This window comes from Bubalus bubalis, chromosome 5 (genome assembly GCF_019923935.1).
Source record: "Bubalus bubalis isolate 160015118507 breed Murrah chromosome 5, NDDB_SH_1, whole genome shotgun sequence".
In the NCBI taxonomy this organism is placed as follows: Eukaryota; Metazoa; Chordata; class Mammalia; order Artiodactyla; family Bovidae; genus Bubalus; species Bubalus bubalis.
In genome coordinates this window covers 58756728-58779893 of record NC_059161.1, presented here as the reverse complement: position 1 = coordinate 58779893, position 23166 = coordinate 58756728, and the positions used below count along the sequence as shown (strand labels likewise).

Genomic DNA, 23166 nt, shown 5'->3' with positions numbered 1-23166 from the left:
TCCTTCTCCAATGCATGAAAGTGAAAAGTGAAAGTGAAGTCGCTCAGTCGTGTCTGACTCTTAGCGACCCCATGGACTGCAGTCCACCAGGCTCTTCCACCCATGGGATTTTCCAGGCACGAGTACTGGAGTGGGGTGCCATTGCCTTCTCCGAGATACACACTACTACATACAAAATAAATAAACAACAATGATTGACTGTATAGTAGAGGGAACTATATTTAATATCTTATAATACCTTAAAATGTAAAATAATCCGAAAAGGAATATATGTGTGTGTGTGTGTGACGGCTCCAGTGGAAAAGAACTCACCTGCCAATGCAGGAGACATAAAAGAGACATGAAGTTTGATCCCTGGATTGGGAAAATCCCCTGGAGCAGGAAATGGCAACCCACTCCAGTATTCTTGCCTGGAGAATCCCATGGACAGAGGAGCCTGGTGGGCTACAGTTCATAGTGTCGCACAGAGTTGGACGCGACTGAAGGAACTTAGCATCCATATACACACACATATATCTGAATCACTTTGCTATACACCAAAACTATCATATGTTGTAAATTAACTATACTTCAACTTAAAAATGGTTAAAAATATCTTTTAGGTATGTAAATTGTGAGCCATTATTTTGTATTATAAACAAAACACTCATTGATCTGCAGCTGGGAGAGACTTATTCTTAATGTTGTCTTAATACTTCTGATATTCTTTTCAAATTTCACTGGAATATTACTATAAAACTAAGATGTAAATACATAAACATGTTAATCCATTAAACACTGGGCAAAAACAGATTACATGATTAGTTAACCTCACCTCTAACCAATATAATGATAGCACAAAAATCTATGTATTTTCTCCATTTCCTCTTTATTATATACAGAAAATATGAAAGGTCAGTAATTAAATATGTGGTGTGAATACCATTAGGGTTAGTGTTCTCAAATGATTTAGTCTTTAGGAGATGAACTGTTGTACACTGTATTCAGTTTGGTTAAAAAACCACCCCCAAAGTTCAGATAAGTATCTGAATTTTATCCAAACTATCCAAACTTCCTTTAGTTTGTGATTCAACTCTGAAAATCTCATGAGAACAGATGCTCTGGTAGCTTGCTTTTACTTCCTGCTTCATTGTGAGAACCAGGTTTCCACAGAAATTCTTACACGCATAAGAAGTCTAAATGCATGATGCTCATTAGAGACATTTTCTCCCATGTAATTTAAGATTTGTTATTGCTTCTATCCAATTGAAATTCCAGTTCTTTTCTTTCTTATTATCTCCATGATGTTCTGAACATTCTGACCACTATTTTTAACTTGAAACTCTTTCTCCTTAATCCTCCATGGCATTAATTTCTCTTGATGCTCCATCTGTCTTTCTGGTCTTCCTTCAATTTTTACTCTGACCTTTGCATAATCTAAATCCCCTTCATTGTTTGGGATTTCCTAGGTTCTTAGTTCATAGAATTAATATATAGTAAGTACTTCCTATGTGCCTAACACTGGTGTAGGCACCCTGTTTATAGTAATAAAAAAAGCAGGAGCAAGCAGAAGCCTGCTCTCATGGATTGCTACTTTTAGAGAGGGTAAATCGTAGGTAAAAACAAGAAGAAATAAAATATTTAATAGACTAGATACTGTTAAGTTCTATCAGGGGAAATAAAGAAGAGTCATAGAGGAAAGTTCCAGGAGGGTGTCCAGTAGAAATAGGGTTGTCAAGGCATCTCACTGAGATACCATATGAACAAAGACCTGTAGGAGGTGAGGGTGGGGTCACGGGCTATCTGGAAGAAGGCCACTCCAGGCAAAGGGAACAGTGTCTGGAAAAGAGCTTGGAGATTGGTGTATGTCTGATGTGCCTCTTGTCTTCCTTTTCTTCTTACTCTATTCATTGTCTATTCCCATGGGCTGAGTTATCAGCAAAAATGCCTATAACACTCCCTCAAATCTGTATCTTTACATTGAGTGCCAGACTCTAACTTCCTGCCAGACACCTGATGTCTTAGGAATATTTCAAACTCAAACCTAATATGCTTTTCCACGCTCTTGAAACTCAAACTGCCTTTGGCCTTTCTTTTATTATCACACAAATACCCACACAAAGATCAAGTAAGAAACCTAGGAATCCTTTCATGTTTCTCCTTTTCCCCCTATTTTCCACATCAAACTTGCTTTTCCATTTAACACTATTTATTAAGAAATTGCTTTGTGTTAGCCTTTGTGAAATATGCTGTGATGAAAAGATTAATCACTATGTTGAAAGTGAAGTCGCTTGGTCGTGTCTGACTCTTTGCGACCCCATGGACTGTAGCCTACCAGGCTCCTCACTTCATGGGATTCTCCAGGCAAGAGTACTGGAGTGGGTTGCCATTTCCTTCTCCAGGGGATCTTCCTGACCCAGGGATCGAACCTGGGTCTCCCGCATTCCAGGCAGACACTTTAACCTCTGAGCCACCAGGAAAGCCCCCAATGTTGAGTATCTACTAAATGTTTTTTTTCCCCTCTATATTTGTCTACATCTCCATGGCAACAGCTTAAGCTTGTCATCAGGTTATAGTAACACTCTCCCAACTGGTGTCCTGTCTCAACGTGCTCACATTTTCAGTCCTGGGATTTTTGCTCCCAAAGGTATCCTTTAAAGATAAAAATTATAAACAAAGACAATAAAGAAAGGAAATTCTTGTATTTTGACATTTAGGAAACAATTCTATTTTAACTTTAAAAAAATGCCCCCCCCTTCTTTTTTCTGGGAAAATCTGCAAAATACAATAGATGCTGCTGTGAACAAGACAGAAGGAGCATTTTGGCAGCATGTTGTCACACAGTAAATGGTCAAGAAGTGTTCCTCATTATTACTTAAGTACTGACAACTCCTTATCATGCTTATGAATATCAGAGTAGCTGGACAGATAGCTCCAATAATGATAACTGCACAGACACTTGCCTATCATTGGGATGAATTATATGTTTTCAAATATCCATGAACAAATAATTTCACCTGTGCCCACCTAAATCCTTGCTTCTTCAAAATAAACAGATTAGACTCAATTGCAACTATATACACTTCGAATCCTTATTTTCAACAAAGGTCAGTGGAGAAGCACTACTATAATAATACTGGTCTCAGAGGAAGAGATAGATTCTCTACCTGGTAGCAGATAACACTCTACATTTCCTAATCCAGGATAATGATAAATCTTGCCAGTTTTTACCTTTAGATGAAGAAGGATATGACCTAAAGTTTGGTGTAAATTAGCCTGTAGAAAATGAAAAACTCCTCCAGATGGTTTTACTACACTAGAGAATGTTCCAGAAGGTTGCACAATACAAAATCATGGTAAGGATAAAGAAATAATAGGAAAAGAAAAGGACAGACTAAAAGTGAAAGCAAGAGGAGTACAGCAACTGATTAAGTACTATGGAAACTAGGAAATCATACATGATGACTCCATTGAGAACGTAAAGACCAGAGCAATAGATAGATAAATGGACATCAACCTTAAAATAAAGTACTCTCAACCCCAATATCACACTCACTTATCAAAGACTTGCTAAGAAAAAAGAAAGTCGCTGAATGTTTAGGAAAACCCTGGGGAATTTTAAATCCCATTTCTCTTTCTAGCGTTATTAAGGAATTTATTGAAGATTCATTGTAGTCATAAAAATATTCAGATTTTTTGTAATTTTCTATTTAAGATAAAGAAATTACAAATTCCAAATTTTATATATCTACCCATACCCTCTTCCCTAAACTCCATCTCCACTCTGATGTGTACTAAGTATGTAAAAATTAATGTATCAAAAATAACTCCCAGTTTCCCTTGCCACTATACCACTCCTAGAAATCTGCTCCTTTCCCTGATTCCTCCATCTCAGTGAATGGCACCGTTGAGCACCAATTTTCTCAGGCAAACAATCTAGGAGTCATCCTTGATCACTCTCCTTCCCTCACTTTCATTTGCAGAGCCAGAGAAAACCCCCTTAGCTCCATCTGTAAATGTATACTGAATTTGAATTCATATCCTTCTCCCCTGTCATCATAATAGTCATATCTGTGTTCATCTTTTCCCTTGACTATTACAATTTCCTAACTTGCCTCCTGTTGCTTCTGTCTCCCTGTAGTCTATCCTTCACATACCAGAGAAATTTTTTCATAAAAAAAAAATAATTCTGATAATAAGAATTTTCTCCTTAAAGTTTCCCTATCAGAATAAATCCCAAATCCCTTATCATTGTCTACAGAGTCCTACACGATATGGTCCCTTCCTATTTCTCTGCCTTTGCGTTGACTCAACTGTAATTCCATCACCTCCACTAGCTTTGTTCACAGTGATGCTTCCTAGGCCCACTTGACTTCGCATTCCAGGATGTCTGGCTTTAGGTGAGTGATCACACCATCATGATTATCTGGGTCATGAAGTTATTTTTTCGTATAGTTCTCTGTATTCTTGCCACCTCTTAATATTTTCTGCTTCTGTTGGCTCCAAGAAGAGAAGCAAAAAGCAAAGGAGAAAAGGAAAGATATAAGCATCTGAATGCAGAGTTCCAAAGAATAGCAAGAAGAGATAAGAAAGCCTTCCTCAGTGATCAATGCAAAGAAATAGAGGAAAACAACAGAATGGGAAAGACTAGAGATCTCTTCAAGAAAATTAGAGATACCAAGGGAACATTTCATGCAAAGATGGGCTTGATGAAGCACAGAAATGGTATGGACCTAACAGAAGCAGAAGATATTAAGAAGAGGTGGCAAGAATATGTAGAAGAACTGTACAAAAAAGATCTTCACGACCCAGATAATCACAATGCTGTGATCACTCACCTAGAGCCAGACATCCTGGAATGTGAAGTCAAGTGGGCCTTAGAAAGCATCACTACGAACAAAGCTAGTGGAGGTGATAGAATTCCAGTTGAGCTATTTCAAATCCTGAAAGATGATGCTGTGAAAGTGCTGCACTCAATATGCCAGCAATTTTGGAAAACTCAGCAGTGGCCACAGGACTGGAAAAGGTCAGTTTTCATTCCAATCCCAAAGAAAGGCAATGCCAAAGAATGCTCAAACTACCGCACAATTGCACTCATCTCACACACTAGTAAAGTAATGCTCAAAATTCTCCAAGCCAGGCTTCAGCAATATGTGAACCGTGAACTTCCTGATGTTCAAGCCGGTTTTAGAAAAGGCAGAGGAACCAGAGATCAAATTGCCAACATCTGCTGGATCATGGAAAAAGCAAGAGAGTTCCAGAAAAACATCTATTTCTGCTTTATTGACTATGCCAAAGCCTTTGACTGTGTGGATCACAAGAAACTGTGGAAAATTCTGAAAGAGATGGGAATACCAGACCACCTGACCAGCCTCTTGAGAAATTTGTATGCAGATCAGGAAGCAACAGTTAGAACTGGACATGGAACAACAGACTGGTTCCAAATAGGACAAGGAGTATGTCAAGGCTGTATAATATCACCCTGTTTATTTAGTTTATATGCAGAGTACATCATGAGAAACGCTGGGCTGGAAGAAACACAAGCTGGAATCAAGATTGCCGGGAGAAATCTCAATAACCTCAGATATGCAGATGACACCACCCTTATGGCAGAAAGTGAAGAGGAACTAAAAAGCCTCTTGATGAAGGTGAAAGTGGAGAGTGAAAAAGTTGGCTTAAAGCTCAACATTCAGAAAATGAAGATCATGGCATCCGGTCCCATCACTTCATGGGAAATAGATGGGGAAACAGTGGAAATGGTGGCTGACTTTATTTTTCTGGGCTCCAAAATCACTGTAGATAGTGACTGCAGCCATGATATTAAAAGACGCTTACTCCTTGGAAGGAAAGTTATGACCAACCTAGACAGCATATTCAAAAGCAGAGACATTACTTTGCCAACAAAGGTCCATGTAGTCAAGGCTATGGTTTTTCCTGTGGTCATGTATGGATGTGAGAGTTGGACTGTGAAGAAAGCTAAGTGCCGAAGAATTGATGCTTTTGAACTGTGGTGTTGGAGAAGACTCTTGAGAGTCCCTTGGACTGCAAGGAGATCCAACCAGTCCATTCTGAAGGAGATCAGCCCTGGGATTTCTTTGGAAGGAATGATGCTAAAGCTGAAACTCCAGTACTTTGCCACCTCATGCGAAGAGTTGACTCATTGGAAAAGACTCTGATGCTGGGAGGGATTGGGGGCAGGAGGATAAGGGGACGACAGAGGATGAGATGGCTGGAGGGCATCACTGACTCAATGGACGTGAGTCTGGGTGAACTCCGGGAGTTGGTGATGGACAGGGAGGCCTGGTGTGCTGCGATTCATGGGGTCACAAAGAGTCAGACACGACTGAGTGACTGAACTGAACTAAACTGAACTGTTGGTCCATACCATTTCTGTCCTTTACTGAGCCCATCTTTGCATGAAATGTTCCCTTGGTATCTCTAATTTTCTTGAAGAGATCTCTAGTTTTTCCCATTCTACCCTTTTCCTCTGTTTCTTTGCACTGATCACTGAGGAAGGGTTTCCTATCTCTCCTTGTTATTCTTTGGAACTCTGTATTCAAATGGGTATATCTTTCCCTTTCTCCTTTGCTTTTGGCTTCTGTTCTTTTCACAGCTGTTTGTAAGGTCTCCTCAGACAGCCATTTTGCTTTTTTGCATTTCTTTTTCTTGGGGATGGTCTTGATCCCTGTCTCCTGTACCATGTTACGAACCTCCATCCATAGTTCTTCAGGCACTCTGTCTATCAAAGCTAGTTCCTTAAATCTATTTCTCACTTTCACTGTATATTCATAAGGGATTTGATTTAGGTCATACCTGAATGATCTAGTGGTTTTCCCTACTTTCTTCAATTTAAGTCTGAATTTGGCAGTAAGGAGTTCATGATCTGAGCCACAGTCAGCTCCTGGTCTTGCTTTTGCTGACTGTATAGAGCTTCTTATCTTTGGCTGCAAAGAATATAATCAATCTGATTTCGGTGTTGACCATCTGGTGATGTTCATCAGATGGAAAATGGTCAGTTTTCATTCCAATCCCTAAAAAAGGCAATGCCAAAGAATGCTCAAACTACCACACAATTGCACACATCTCACATGCTAGTAAAGTAATGCTCAACATTCTCCAAGCCAGGCTTGGAATATATGAAGGGTGAACTACCAGATGTTCAAGCTGGTTTCAGAAAAGGCAGAGGAATCAGAGATCAAATTGCCAATATCCACTGGATCATTGTAAAAGCAAGAGAGTTCCAGAAAAGCATCTATTTCTGCTTTTTTGATGATGCCAAAGCCATTGACAGTGTGGATCACAATAAACTGTGGAAAATTCTGAAAGAGATGGGAATACCAGACCACCTGATCTGTCTCTTGAGCAACCTGTATGCAGGTCAGGAAGCAACAGTTAGAACTGGACATGGAACAACAGACTGGTTCCAAATAGGAAAAGTTGTACATAAGGCTGTAGATTGTCATTCTGCTTATTTAACTTATACGCAGAGTACATCATGAGAAATGCTGGGCTGGAGGAAGCACAAGCTGGAATCAAGAATGTAGGCAGAAATATCAATAACCTCAGATATGCAGATGACACCACCCTTATGGCAGAAAGTGAAGAGGAACTAAAAAGCCTCTTGATGAAAGTGAAAGAGGAGAGTGAAAAAGTTGGCTTAAAGCTCAACATTCAGAAAACGAAGATCATGGCATCTGGTCCCATCACTTCATGGGAAATAAATGGAGAAACAGTGGAAACAGTGGCAGGCTTTATTTACTTGGTATCCAAAATCACTGCGGATGATGACTGCAGCCATGAAATTAAAAGACACTTACTCCTTGGAAGGAAAATTATGACCAACCTAGACAGAATATTGAAAAGCGGAGACATTACTTTGCCAACAAAGGTCCGTCTAGTCAAGGTTATGGTTTTTCCTGTAGTCACATGTGGATGTGAGAGTTGGACTTTAAAGAAAGCTGAGTGCCGAAGAATTTATGCTTTTGAACTGTGGTGTTGGAGAAGACTCTTGAGAGTCCCTTGGGCAGCAAGGAGATTCAACCAGTCAATCCTAAAGGAAATCAGTCCTGAATATTCATTGGAAGGACTGATGTTGAAGCTGAAACTCCAATACTTTGGCCATCTGATGCGAAGCATTGACTCATTTGAAAAGACCCTGATGCTGGGAAAGATTGAGGGCAGGAGGAGAAGGGGATGACTGAGGATGAGATGGTTGGATGGCATCACTGACTCAATGAATATGAGTTTAAGTAAACTCTGGGAGTTGGTGATGGACAGGGAGGCCTGGCATGCCGCAGTCCATGGGGTCGCAAAAAGTTGGACATGACTGATGAGCTGAACTGTACTGTGTTCACTCACTACTCTGTATTATTCTACTACGTTTAATGTTAGAAATGGGTAGGAATGTTTTTAGCTGCAAGTTTATAGAATGTCTGACAAACATTGGCTTAAACCATAAGGACATTAATAATTTACTTACCCCAAATCCCATAAATAGGTAAACTCATAATTCGCCCATAAAACAATGTGATCAGGAATCCAGGTTAATTTAAGTTTCTATTCTACCATGCTTAGCATGTTGGATTATGGGCCTTAGCCTTATTGCCTCATGGTTACAGTGTGGCTGCTGTCATGCCATCCTTCACATCTGCATTCTAGGTAGGAAGAAAAGGGAAGGGAGAGAAGCTGTAGCTATCTTTTTATTTGGAAAGGAATAACTTTCCCTTTGCTCAGTCATGTCCAACTTTTTGCAACCCCACAGACCATACCCCACCAGGCTCTTCTGTCCATGAGATTTTCCCAGCAAGAATATAGTCTGTGGGTTGCCATTTCTTCTCCAGGGGATCTTCCCAACCCAGGGATTGAATCTGCATCTCCTCCATTGCAGGCAGATTCTCTACTGCTGAGCCACTGGGGAAGTTTTCCCAGTTTTACAGAAAATAGACTTTTCTGTAAGTCTCATTGCTTCAAAATAGGCTAATGAATGAACCTTGTAATAAGAGGTGTAGGGAAAGCTATTATCTAACTTTCAAACACCATATTGGTAAGAGGCAGGTGAGAAAAAAATTGTCTACTAGATGAGTCAAATAATATTATCTGCCACACTGGCCTTTCTATTCCATAAATAAACTAAGCTAGTGCTGCTGCTGTTGCTGCTGCTAAGTCGCTTCAGTCGTGTCCGACTCTGTGCGACCCCATAGACAGCAGCCCACCAGGCTCCCCTGTCCCTGGGATTCTCCAGGCAAGATCACTGGAACGGGTTGCCATTTCCTTCTCCCTTAAGGCCTTTGCATAAGCTATCCCCACTGTCAGGAATGCTTTTCCCATATAACTTTTCATGTCTTCCTTCTTTTGGTCATCCAAGTCTTACTTCAAATGTCAACCCCTCAAAGAAACTCTCTCTGATTACCCTGTCTACAACAGTCCTCCCCAAACCTAAATTACTCTTTATCCCATTACACTATTAAAGCACTTAGAATGAAGAGGATGCTAGAATAGAAGAGCAACTACTTCCCTACACTCCAAAGATGCAGAAGTAAAAAAAGAAAATTGCACATTAGCTGAGAAACAAACAAAGAAACAAACATGAAAAAGTAAAATCGAGTTAGTTTCCCTTTTACCAAATATCCACACTGCCATATCCATGATCCTCCTACCCCTCCACCCCTACTTCATGTTATCCACTTTCTAGTCCAGAACTAGAAGTAACTGGCCACTCCAGGTGTGCTGAGCAGATGACACGGAGATTGCCTGAAAAGGAGGTGCTCTGTGCTGACCCACTGCCAGAGAGGAGTTGTTTCAAAAGGACAGCTTGCTTCTGGCATTAAATGCTAAAATTAAGACTTGACTTTTCAGCCTCCAAAGCCTAAATGTCTGGCATCAAAAGTAGAAATCTAGTATTTTCAATGCTCATATGTCCAAAAGCTGGAGAGCTGGAAAAAGCTAGCAGTCCCAAATTGGTGTCCACTTTGGAATATTTGGCCCAGGAAAATGTATATCCTCATGCTGCAGGAAGTTGGTTTGCAAAAGAAGGCTGAATTGGGGCCAAAAAGCAAGCACCATTTGCCAGAGTGTACATGAAATATGATAGTTTGCTGCACAACATTTCTTTTTGAAAGTTATTTGCAGCTGCCATGACACATCTTTTAAGCTGTAATAGACAGAACTGTTATTTAGAAATTCCAGTGGAGGGAAACAAATCTCAGTTCTTTACATTTAAACGTGATGTAGTGAGATACTAAGGGATAAATGTAAACATTATGGATTGGACAAAGCAAGGCATGTGATGCAGTGCTCAAATCAGTGCAAAGACTGAACCAGTCCAGAGCAAGAGCAGAAATGTTCATCTTCATAGAAAAGCTGTATTTACCATTATCCTACTTAAGCTTTATGATGCTGCACTGAGAGAAAATACATTGTCTTAGAAAGTTTAGAGTCAAAGAAATATGACGATGGAGCTCCACTGCTTTTTAAAAGAGTTTTAATTCTTCAGAAATAGTAGAAAACTCAATCACACTTTTTATTCCTTTCCATAAAAGAAGCATGCTTATAGAAACTCATGTGAAATTTACTGGTTAACAAAAAGCATTCAGTGTTTGATTTGAAAAGTTAGAAACTATATGTCAGCAACACTGGAGTATTAAAATAGATTAAAATTTGGCAAGCAGATAGGAAACAGAGGATGTCTGTAGAAATTAGTTTAAAACAAAAAGAAAAAGATAAGGAGAGAAATGCAGAAGACAAAGGGAAGAGATTTTTAATATTATTTTTCAGTTTATTCTATTGAAGAATAACTGAGAGTATCAAGAGGCAACTTCTAATGAAATTTCTATTTTCCACTGCTGCTAAGTCACTTCAGTCGTGTCCGACTCTGTGTGACCCCATAGACGGCAGCCACCAGGCTCCCCCATCCCTGGGATTCTCCAGGCATGAACACTGGAGCGGGTTGCCATTTCCTTCTCCAATGCAGGAAAGTGAAAAGTGAAAGTGAAGTTGCTCAGTCGTGTCCGACTCTTCGCGACCCCATGGACTGCAGCCCACCAGGCTCCTCCATCCATGGGATTTTTCAGGCAAGAGTACTGGAGTGGGGTGCCATTGCCTTCTCCGTTCTATTCTCTAGTGACATCTAGTAATTTAAGGTGTAAAGCACAGATGTAAATATCTAAGGAAATGGTTCATTCTAAAAAAAAAAAAAAAAAAGGTTTTGAGTTCCTTGTTGAATGTGTAACTGTAACTAATGGTAGAAAGAGCTTTAATATCCTTCATTCCCTATCTGGTCACCATCCATACACACCTGCCCACTGATCTGTTGCTATTTCTATGAGATGTTGTTAATTGCAGAAATGTTATAAAGAAACATACCTGGGCTGATCTTTTTTTTTTTTCTTTAGTGGCTTTATATTGATCTTCACCTTAAAACACAAAAGCAAAGTTCCTAGGTCTGGAGCCTAACTTCCCAAAGTGGTTCTATCACTTATTCACCATGTGACCTGAGACTAGTCATTTACCAACTTTTGCCACAGTTTCCCCACTTGTACAATAGAGGTAATAATAATAATGTCTACCATAAAAGCACAGGTGAGTACTGCATGAGATAATGCAAGTATAGTGCTTAGAATGGTTTCCGGAGTTTAGTACGTCCTCAGTAACTCAGACCCATTATATGATTATCATATGCCATGTAGCTGATTGGGGAACAAATATTAACAAACAAACTTTGACTGAATCTGTTTCTCCTGTACCCATGTAAGAAAGTACATTATCCAGCTCTCCAATTCCAGTCTCTGATTGCACCAGAGACATTTAGTCTTTACCAAATAGTCCATACAACAGACCAGAGGTAGTCCTTACATTTATTTGCCGGTCACCCTTGCTGTTCACTGAGACCACTTTCCAGGTGGCACTAGTCGTGAGAAACCTGCCTGCCAATGCAGTAAGAGCTCCGTGGGTTCGATTCCTGGGTTGGGAAGATCCCCTGGAGCAGGGCGTGGCAATCCACTGAAGTATTCTTGCCTGGAGAATCCCACAGACAGAGGGGCCTGGCCGGCTGTAGTCCATAGGGTCGCACAGAGTCGGACACGACTGAAATGACTGAGCACTTGGCTGTTCATTGAGACCATATAGTAAGGATCCGGCCCCAGTGCATGGGAGGATGTGGTGGATATCTCTTCCAGGCCGATCCAGCTCTCTCTCCCACAGAAACAGCTCAAGATCACGAAATCTGTATGGTGAAGCTGCCAGATGAAGGACAGCATCCCAACACACCTCAGAATTTTCATGAATGAGAAAGAAACCATTGTGGATTAAGCCACCAAGAATATAGTTTGTTGCTGTAAAGTTGCCTAGTGTTATACTGACTGCCACAGAGATCAAAATCATGCATAGTTCCTAGTAAAGGGCTTACAAAAACAAGACATTATTATTCTACTCTCTTCATAATGACCAGAGAAATCTGCTTTCTCAATTAAAGAAGATTCAATACCTCTTTCTCTTCTACATTTCTCACTGGTTCAGTGGCCAATCTGATAGAAAATACTTTTATTTTATATCCTACTAGTGTTCTTTATTTCCAATCTGAGAGGCATATTTACTATGGCCTCAACTCTCTAAACTGATTTTTGGAGCTAAACATTTAAATAGAAATACAATTAGTGAATTTCTGCTGACTCCATTCACGGGAGGGTGTAGAACACATCAGAGCCATTTGAAGTACCAGCCACAGTTCACATAAAAAGGTGATGCCAGAGTGTGGCACTTGTACCTTTCAGGGACTCAATATTCCCTCTTAATGTAGCCTCACTGCTTAACATTTATCTAAGGGTTTCTTCCTTTTATAATCACTAGGCATGATATTACTCTATTTCATGTTTATTTAGGTCACTAGTGGATTTATGCTTGGTGAAAAGATGGATGCAATGTGATGAAGCTCAATTGTTAAAACTTCATTTGAGAAGTTATGGTTTTCTTTGTCTTCAGATTTCTAAAAAGTGGTAATAAAAAACAAGTAAAAATCTATCAAAAAAAAGGATCTCTCTTGGCATACCCAAAAGGCTTAGTGCGTACTTAAAAACAAAAACAAAACACAACAGTAGACTGGGAAATGAGAAATCAAGGACTAAAGCTATAATGATGACTGGAAGTTTGATTTGTATGTCCTGAGGTTTTTAAGGGCAGACATTGATAAATCAGGGGTTTGCCTTAGGGACCATGACAGTCCTGTAATCTAAAGTACAGGAACTCGTTTAGGGAAAGAAAATACATAAAAGAAATTATCCTGAAAGTCACATAAACTGTTCAAGACTAAATTTTTGAAAATGAGTTTCTGTTGCCAGGTCTGTTTTTATAACATTATTCAATTGAAAGTTTTAAGAGGCATATTTGCAAAGTTCTAATAGGACCTGGGCAGCTAAGAACTCTGGCTTCTGATATTTCAGTGAAAAGCCCAAGGTACGGTCATGATTATTCATATAAAATGTGGATTTATAAACAGAAATAAAAAGGACAAAATATTATTAAAAGCAATGCATTCTGAGTGATTAAAAAAAAAAACACTGCTCTATCCTGTCTCTTTACACATTCATACTACTTAATAAATAAAGGAAAATGAATCATTAGAAACGTTTCAGCCTTTTCTACCTGAATAAAAATAGTCTTCTTATAATATGTGCAAATAACTCCTTGCTTGTTGTCTATTTTTAGCTTAAATATGCTTTGATTACATACCAATGAGAAAATATGTTAACAAAATGAAGTGAAGGAATTGAGTGGTTGTGCAGATAACTTTGTTTTTGTAACTGTTTTCACCTAAGATATTAAAATGATTTAATCTAAAATATTTTTAAAAACACTCCTGTAAAATGAATTGTAGATCTAAATTCAGCAGTTACCTAGACAGGAGATATCTGTGTGGTGAGCTACCACAAAACATAGGAAAAAGGAATTTTTATTGCTGATATAAATTATCTAGTTTTCCTGCTGACATAGCTTCTTTTCATTTTACCTCTGAGGATACAAGTTACAGGAAATTATGGCTCTTTGGGGATATTCTAAACACTGTGACTTTCTCATGAGGTATACTTTTTCATAAGTTCTCTGTTTAGTTATTTCTTATTCTCAGTAATCCCCTGAACACTAGTCTATACCAGGACATTCTAGGAAACATCAGTAAATCATTTCATATTTGATTTGTCTTCTACATGTGAATCTGGGTAAGAAAATTATCCTGAAGCTTGTTTGGGTACTATGATGCCCAATTTAATGTATCAAATTGTCTGGGCCACGGGATGTCCAGTGTTTAGTCAAACATCATTTTGAATGTTTCTGTGAGGGTGTTTTTTGAGGCAATTAATACTTAAATCAGTGGACTTTGCTTAAAGCAGATTGCCTTCCATAATGTAGGTGGACCTCATCCAGTCAAAGACTTCACTAGAACAAAAACATTGGTCTTCCCTGAGCAAGAGAGAAATCTACAGCATACTGCTCTCAGATTGGAACTGTAGCATCAGCTCTCGAGTCTCCAGCCTTCCACCAATCCTGTAGATTTTGAACTTGAACTTGACAGCCTCCATAATTATGTTAGTCAATTTTTTATAAATTTTTTTGCATTTAATTTATATACATATTAAGCTATATATAATATACTTAGATATAGATATAATCCCTATTGGTTCCATTTCTCTGGGAAATCCCAACTGAAACAGTACTAAGAACAGAAGTACATAAAGGTTATCCTCATCCAACTCTTGAGGGGAATATGTTAGCAGGACAATTGAGATCAGTTCAAATCATGGCCAGCAGCTTCCCATGGCATGACTATATTTTTTATAAGAAAAGTTATATAATCAAAACCATTTACAATTTTTTGAATTTCATGTTTTCACCAGGTCACTTGGATTATTCTCTTCTCTAGCCATGGGGAACACTTTCTTGTTCTGCTTTAATCTCAACTACCTCGAAAAATGATAAGGAAAGAGATCTCTGTTCTAAATATCTAATAAACCATCAGAGTATAAATTTCGAGAAGACCAATCTAACTCTGTTCAGCTCTGTTGGAAGTAGATCAGATCAGATCAGTCTCTAAGCCATGTCTGACTCTGCAAACCCATGAATCACAGCACTCCAGGCCTCCGTGTCCATCACCAACTCCCAGAGTTCACTCAAACTCATGTCCATCGAGTCAGTGATGCCATCCAGCCATCTCATCCTCTGTCGTCCCCTTCTCCTCCTGCCCCCAATCCCTCCCAGCATCAGTCTTTTCCAATGAGTCAACTCTTCGTATGAGGTGGCCAAAGTACTGGAGTTTCAGCTTTAGCATCATTCCTTCCAAAGAAATCCCAGGGCTGATCTCCTTCAGAATGGACTGGTTGGATCTCCTTGCAGTCCAAGGGACTCTCAAGAGTCTTCTCCAACACCACAGTTCAAAAGCATTAATTCTTCGGCACTCAGCCTTCTTCACAGTCCAACTCTCACATCCATACATGACCACAGGAAAAACCATAGCCTTGTCTAGACGAACCTTTGTTGGCAAGGTAATGTCTCTGCTTTTGAATATGCTATCTAGGTTGGTCATAACTTTCCTTCCCAAGAGTAAGCGTCTTTTAATTTCATGGCTGCAGTCACCATCTGTAGTGATTTTGGAGCCCCAAAAAATAAAGTCTGACACTGTTTCCACTGTTTCCACTCTTTCCCCATCTATTTCCCATGAAGTGATGGGACCAAATGCCATGATCTTCATTTTCTGAATGTTGAGCTTTAAGCCAACTTTTTCACTCTCCACTTTCACTTTCATCAAGAGGCTTTTGAGTTCCTCTTCACTTTCTGCCATAAGGGTGGTGTCATCTGCATATCTGAGGTTATTGATATTTCTCCCAGCAATCTTGATTCCAGCTTGTGTTTCTTCCAGTCCAGCGTTTCTCATGAGGTACTCTGCATAGAAGTTAAATAAACAGGGTGACAATATACAGCCTTGACAAAGTCCTTTTCCTATTTGGAACCAGTCTGTTGTTCCATGTCCAGTTCTAACTGTTGCTTCCTGACCTGCATACTGATTTCTCAAGAGGCAGATCAGGTGGTCTGGTATTCCCATCTCCTTCAGAATTTTCCACAGTTTATTGTGATCCACACAGTCAAAGGCTTTGGCATAGTCAATAAAGCAGAAATAGATGCTTTTCTGGAACTCTCTTGCTTTTTCCAAGATCCAGCTGATGTTGGCAATTTGATCTCTGGTTCCTCTGCCTTTTCTAAAACCAGCTTGAACATCAGGAAGTTCACGGTTCACATATTGCTGAAGCCTGGCTTGGAGAATTTTGATCATCACTTTACTAGCGTGTGAGATGAGTGCAATTGTGCAGTAGTTTGAGCATTCTTTGGCATTGCCTTTCTTTGGGATTGGAATGAAAACTGACCTTTTCCAGTCCTGTGGCCACTGCTGAGTTTTCTAAATTTGCTGGCATATTGAGTGCAGCACTTTCACAGCATCATCCTTCAGGATTTGGAATAGCTCAAGTAAGCTGCACCCTAATCATCTGAGAGTTAATTCCTCTTTTTTAAATTGAAGTATAGTTTGTTTACAATGTGGTGTTGGTTTCTGATGCAAAGTGATTCGGTTACATATATATGATGTGTGTGTGTGTGTGTGTGTATATGCATAATTTTCAAATTCTTTTCCATTATAGTTTATTATAAGACACTGAATACAGTTAGTTCCCTGTGCTATGCAGTAGAACTTTGTTGTTTATATATTTTGTATGTGTGCTGTGCTTGGTTACTCAGTCGTGTCCAACTCTTTGCAACCCCATGGACTGTAACCCGCCAGGTTCCTCTGTCCGTGGGGATTCTCCAGGCAAAAATACTGGAGTGGGTTGCCATGCTCTCCTCCAGGGGATCTTCCCAATGCAGGGATTGAACCCAGGTCTCCCACATTGCAGGTGGATTCTTTACTATCTGAATCACAAGAGAAGCCCATTTCGTGTATAGTAGTTTATACCTGCTAATCCCAAACTGCCAATTTATCCCTCCCTCACCTTTGGTAACCATAAGTTTGTTTTGTATGTCTGTGAGTCTGATTGTGTTTTGTAAATAAACACATTTATACCATTTTTTTAGATTCCACATATAAGCCATATCATATGATATTTCTTTTCTGTATGACTTACTTCACTTCGTATAATCATCTCTAGGTCCCTGCATGCAAATGACATTATTCCATTCTTTTTATAGCTTAGAGAGTTGATTCTTAATAAGTGCTCCTGAGGACACAAAATTGAGAGCACAAAACAGATCAACTAACTGTTCATTGTCACAACACACATTTTTCCTTCCATGAACTTCATTAATTTATAAAAGGCAGAGGATATAGGAGACAAAGTTAGAGTGCGAGGCTCTGTAATACTATTTGAAGGAACAATGTAAAAATACTTGGAAAATCAAGGAATCATGACAGGCACTTGTAATCTTGTAAAGCTTCAGAATGTCAACCAAAGGTATATTCCAAAGGTAGAATCCAAACAAAAAAAATCTTTAGGATATTAGACAGGATGAATGGGGAGGCAGAATATGCTAGAAATGGGAGTAAAAGTTTGGAGTGAAAAGGTGTATTTTTTTCATTCAACAGACATTTATTGAACACAGACTGTGTGTCAAGCGCTGTGTTATTTGCTAACGTACACCAGTTTTGACCTCGGATTGAAAGACCTGATACTAGGCAAACATAGATGCAGTTTTTCTCTTCATTTGCTACAAATTCTCCAGTCACCACTAGCACTCAATGTTTAAAAGAACATATTTAACTCAGACTCTAGAATGAGGTATGTGTTTTAAAACTATTCCCCTCATCTAAATGCTTGTTTTTAAAGTAACTTAAGTCAAAGAAAAGATTTGAAAAGAATGATAAGTTTGTAGAGGAAGGAAAAAGAAGACAGAGAAACAGGAGAAATAGAAAGAACAAAACGGAGTAGAGAAAAACAATTAAGAGAACATATTTAAATCTCCTCATTCTCCTTAAACACATCCAGCACATATTTAGCCAGTCTACCCAAATAGGGCAAGAGACACAGAGAAGGGTATCCCAAATTCAATATGAAAGACTCAAGTGAAAATTGTTCTTTATTTTTAGTGTGTGTGTGTGTGCACATATGCATGCACATACACATATATTTATAGCAATTAAATTCTGATTTTATTTGCAAGTACTAAGATTTAACTTTACACTAAAATATCTAGATAAACAACAAAGATGGGGTAATAATAAAATTCAAATTGCTTTTAAATTTAAAGTTTTCTTCTAAAGAACTTTTATATCAAGGAGAAAACCAAAACACAACTGAAAATATTTAGAAAATGACAACAATAACAAACCAAAGACTATAAGATAAAGCAATGTTTTACTAAAATGAAAACTGATAGCCTTAAATATGTTTATTTCTCAGCAAGAAAATAAAATTAAATTAATAATTTAAATGAGAAGTTAGAAAAACTACAAAGTGGGCATAAGGGAACAATACAAGGAACTTCATATACAAAAACAGAAAAAAATTAACTGTAAACAGAAACAGTAAAGATAAATCTAAATGCTAGTGCTTTTAAAAGTTATTTACAAATCACATCAGGAAGAAAATCTAATTAAAAAGTCATCAAAGTACATTCACAAGCATATGAAAGGTAAGTTTTATCTCAATAATTAAAGAAGTACATATTAAAACAATAAATTTTTGCAATGAAAAATTTTAATAAATTATATCCACTATTGATATATGTGTGGTTTTTTACAACACTTTAGGTAATCAGGCAGCAGCTATTAACATCTTATTCCTGCATATGTTTTGGCCTAGAAGTCTTACTTCTAAGAGTTTATCCTACAGAATAATGATGTACGTGTGCACAAAGATACAGATCCAAGAATGCTCATCAAAATGTTTCTAATAATCACAAATGGGAAATAACTTAAATATTTATTAATATGAGGATAAAATTATAGTGCATTCCTACAATGGACTATTACAATCTTTGAAAAGAATGAAGTTGGTGTATATGATTAAATAGAACATGTAAGAGAATTCAAGATACACTGTTAATTTTTCTTTTATAGTAAGTTTAGTATACTATAGAAATAGTAATCCAAATTTTAAATAATAACTTTCGAATACAAAAATATTCATAGATATAAAGAAAAAAGTTAGAGATATTTTTACCAAACTTAATAAGGATATTTCCAAAGGGCAACATTACTAGAGTTTTATACTTTATATTATTTATATTTCTGGACATTAAATTTTGCATAGCATTTTTAAAATGGTAAAAGAAAAAAGAAAATGAGTAGAACAAAACAATTTTTGTAAAACTTCTTTGTATAAAAATAATCAGTTACCCTAATTATCTTAACTATACAGTCAAATGAAAATACGTGTTCGGCAATACCTGGACTGATCATTGTGATCAATCTAAACAAAAACTTAGATTTTTGTTTTATTTTGACTATGTGTTTAGTAGTGAGATACTTAAACCAGACTAGGCCATGCATTCTGAAAGGGAGATGCTTTCTGAGATTGTAGATGGTCATGTTTATAAGCAATGAAAACTATGCTTTAATTCATTAGTAATTAAGGAAGCACATATGGAAACAATATTTTTTAAACCATTAGAAATTTTAATAAATAATATGCACTACTGATAGAAGTGTGTACCACTCCACAATAAATCATGAAGTGATTCTTATTTAGGGCACTATAAAGACAAGTAAATGGAATCATCCATTGATTTGAAACCATATTATGAAAATTTTAGTAGATGATATATTTGCAAAAGGAATGGTACATAGCTCTAATTACAAAGCAATTATAAAGTACTGATGGCAGAAAAGGCCACTTGCCTAATGTCCATTCTCCCCTTTCTTCCTCATTAAGAATATTCAAGTCTTTTTCTAGGACATAAATATTCCTCAGTTGAGTCTTCATTTGCAACCCTGTTTGTAGCCAATAGTGGTGAATAGGGTTTCTGGGAACGATTGAGGGCAGGAGGAGAAGGGGATGACAGAGGATGAGATGGTTGGATGGCATCACTGACTCAATGGACATGACTTTGGGTAATCTCTGGAAGTTGGTGACAGACAGGGAGGCCTGCCGTGCTGTGGTTCCTGGGGTTACAAAGAGTTGGACACGACTGAGTGACTGAACTGAACTGAATAGGGTTTCATGCAAAACTTACTAGCAAATGTCTGTGAATACCAATGTTTCCTCATTAACTGAAATAAAAAACTCAGCAGTGGCCACAGGACTGGAAAAGGTCAGTTTTCATTCCAATCCCAAACAAAGGCAATGCCAAAGAATGTTCAAACTACTGCACAATTGAACTCATCTCATATACTAGCGAAGTAATGCTCAAAATTCTCCAAGCCAAGCTTCAACAGTACATGAACCGTGAACTTCCAGATATTCAAGCTGGACTTAGAAAAGGCAGAAGAACCAGCATCAAACTGGCAATGATGGACCATCGAAAAAGCAAGAGAGTTCCAGAAAAACATATATTTCTGCTTTATTGATGATGCCAAAGCATTTGACTGTGTGGATCACAATAAACTGTGGAAAATTTTTAAAGAGATGAGAGTACCAGACCACCTGACCTACCTCCTGATAAATCTCCATGCAGGTCATGAAGCAACAGTTAGAACTGGACATGGAACAACAGACTAGTTCCAAATCAGGAAAGGAGTACATATATTGTATAAGGCTGTATATTGCCACACTACTTATTTAACTTATATGTAGAGTACATCATGCGAAATGCTGGGCTAGATGAAGCACAACCTGGAATTAAGATTGCTGGGAGAAATATTAATAACTTCAGATATGCAGATGACACCACCCTTATGGCAGAAAGTGAAGAAGAACTAAAGAGCCTCTTGATGAAAGTGAAAGAGGACAGTGAAAAAGTTGGCTTAAAACACAACATTCAGAAAACTAAGTCATGGCACCTGGTCCTATCACTTCATGGCAAATAGATGGGGGAACAATGGAAACAGTGACAGACTTTATTTACTTGGGCTCCAAAATCACAGCAGACGGTAACTGCAGCCATGAAATTAAAAGATGCTTGTTCCTTGGAAGAAAAGCTATGACCAACCTAGACAACACATTAAAAACCAAAAACATTATTTTACGAACAAAGGTCCATCTAGTCAAAGCTATGGTTTTTCCAGTAGTCATGTATGGATGTGAGAGTTGGACTATAAAGAAAGCTGAGTGTCAAAAGATTGAAGCTTTTTAACTGTGGTGTTGAAAAAGACTCTTGAGAGTCCCTTGGACTGCAAAGAGATCCAACCAGTCAATTCAATCAGTCAACTGAACTGAAATCAGTCCTGAATATTCATTGGAAGGACAGATGCTGAAGCTGAAACTCCAATACTTAGGCCAACTGATACGAAGAACTGACACTGGATGCTGGGAAAGATTGAAGGTGGGAGGAGGAGGAGATGACAGAGGATGAGATGGTGGGATGGAATCACTGCCGCAATGGACATGAGCTTGAGTAAGCTTTGGGAATTGGTGATGGACAGGTAAGCCCGGAGTGCTGCAGTCCATGGGGTCGCAAAGAGTCAGACATGACTGAACTGAGCTGAATGTGCTTACTAATGTTTAATACAAAGGATCATAAGAGCTTATTACAAACAACTATATGCCAATAAAATGGAAAACCTTAAAAAATGGACTGATTCCTAGAAATGTACAGTCTCCAAGACTGAGCCAGAAAGAAAGAGAAAATATGAAGAGACAATTTATCAGTAATGAAACTGAATCAGTAATAAAAAAGATTCCCAACCAACAGAATTCCAGGACCAGATAACCTCACAGGTGAATGCTACTAAACATTTAGAGAAAAGTTAACACCTATTCTTCTCAAACTGTTCCAAAAAAATTTCAGAGGAAGGAATACTTCCAAACTCATTCTAGGAGGCCGGCATCACCCTGATACCACAATCAGACAAAGATTTCACACAAAAAAATAAAATTACAGTCCAATATCAATAACGACTATAGATGCAAAAATCCTCAACAAAGTATTAGCAAATGGATCCAACAATACATTAAAAGAATCATCCATCATGATTTATCCCAGGGATGCAAGATGGTTCAATTTATGCAAATCAATCATTGTGACACACCACACTCACAAACTGAAGAATAAAATCTGTAAATTTAATTTCTAATAATAGTTGTGTTTAAAAGCCAGCTACCAACCTAAAAATTCGCTCTCATAAACTAGCATGAGCTAACTCCAGTACACCACTGTTTAAACCTTCATCTTATAATTGCTAAGAGTCCAATTTGAGTTATATTCTCATATTATTCACATCATCCTTTAATATGTTTCTGCACTACACACAACACATCTCATGTGAACCAACATTGTTGAAATCTATTAAACACTGGAGAAATCTATGAAACATTTAAAGAAGAATTAACACCACTCTCAAATTCTTCCAAAATATAGGAAGGAAGAGAATGCTCCCAAAATCATTTTATGAAGTCACATTGTCCTGATACCAAAGCTCGACAAAGACACTATAAGAAAAGAAAATCACAAACAATATCATTGATGAGCATAGATTCAAGAATTCTTAATAAAATATTACCAAATTGAATTCAATAGTACATTAAAATGCTCATACACCATTACTAGGAGGGATTTACCTGGGGGATGCAAGGATGGGTCAACTTATGAAAGTAAATCAGTATGATACACCACATTATAGAACAAAGGAAAAAATCACATAATCATCTCAACAGATACAGACAAAGCATTTGACAATATTCAATATCGTTTCATATAAAATCACTGAATAAACTAGAAATAGAAGAAAATGATCTCAACAAAATAAAGGACACATATAAAAACCCAAAGCTAACACATTCAATGATGAAAAGGTGAAAGCTTTTCTTCTATGATTAGGAACAAGAGTGCCCCCTCTCACCTCATCTATTCAACATAGTACGGGAAGCCTTAGAGAAATTAGGCAAGAAATAAAAAGTACCCAAATTGGAAAGGGAAAAGTACAATTATTTGTACTTTTTTAATGCATAATATGTATACATACTTTTTTATAAAAGTACATATATACTTTTTTATGTATAAGATGACATGATCTTATACATAAAAATCCCTAAAGATTGCAAATGCAAAAATCTGTTAGAACCA

At 37.9% G+C, this 23166-nt stretch overlaps 1 long non-coding RNA gene and 1 other non-coding gene across 2 annotated transcripts in view; both read right to left on the bottom strand.

Moving 5' to 3' along the window:
• Window positions 1–23166, bottom strand: part of LOC112585116 — a 199616-nt gene that overhangs the window by 73788 nt on the left and 102662 nt on the right. The window lies entirely within an intron of this gene.
• On the bottom strand, window positions 2387–2459 carry TRNAS-GGA. The gene has a single exon. It is a non-coding gene; the product is annotated as a tRNA-Ser (tRNA).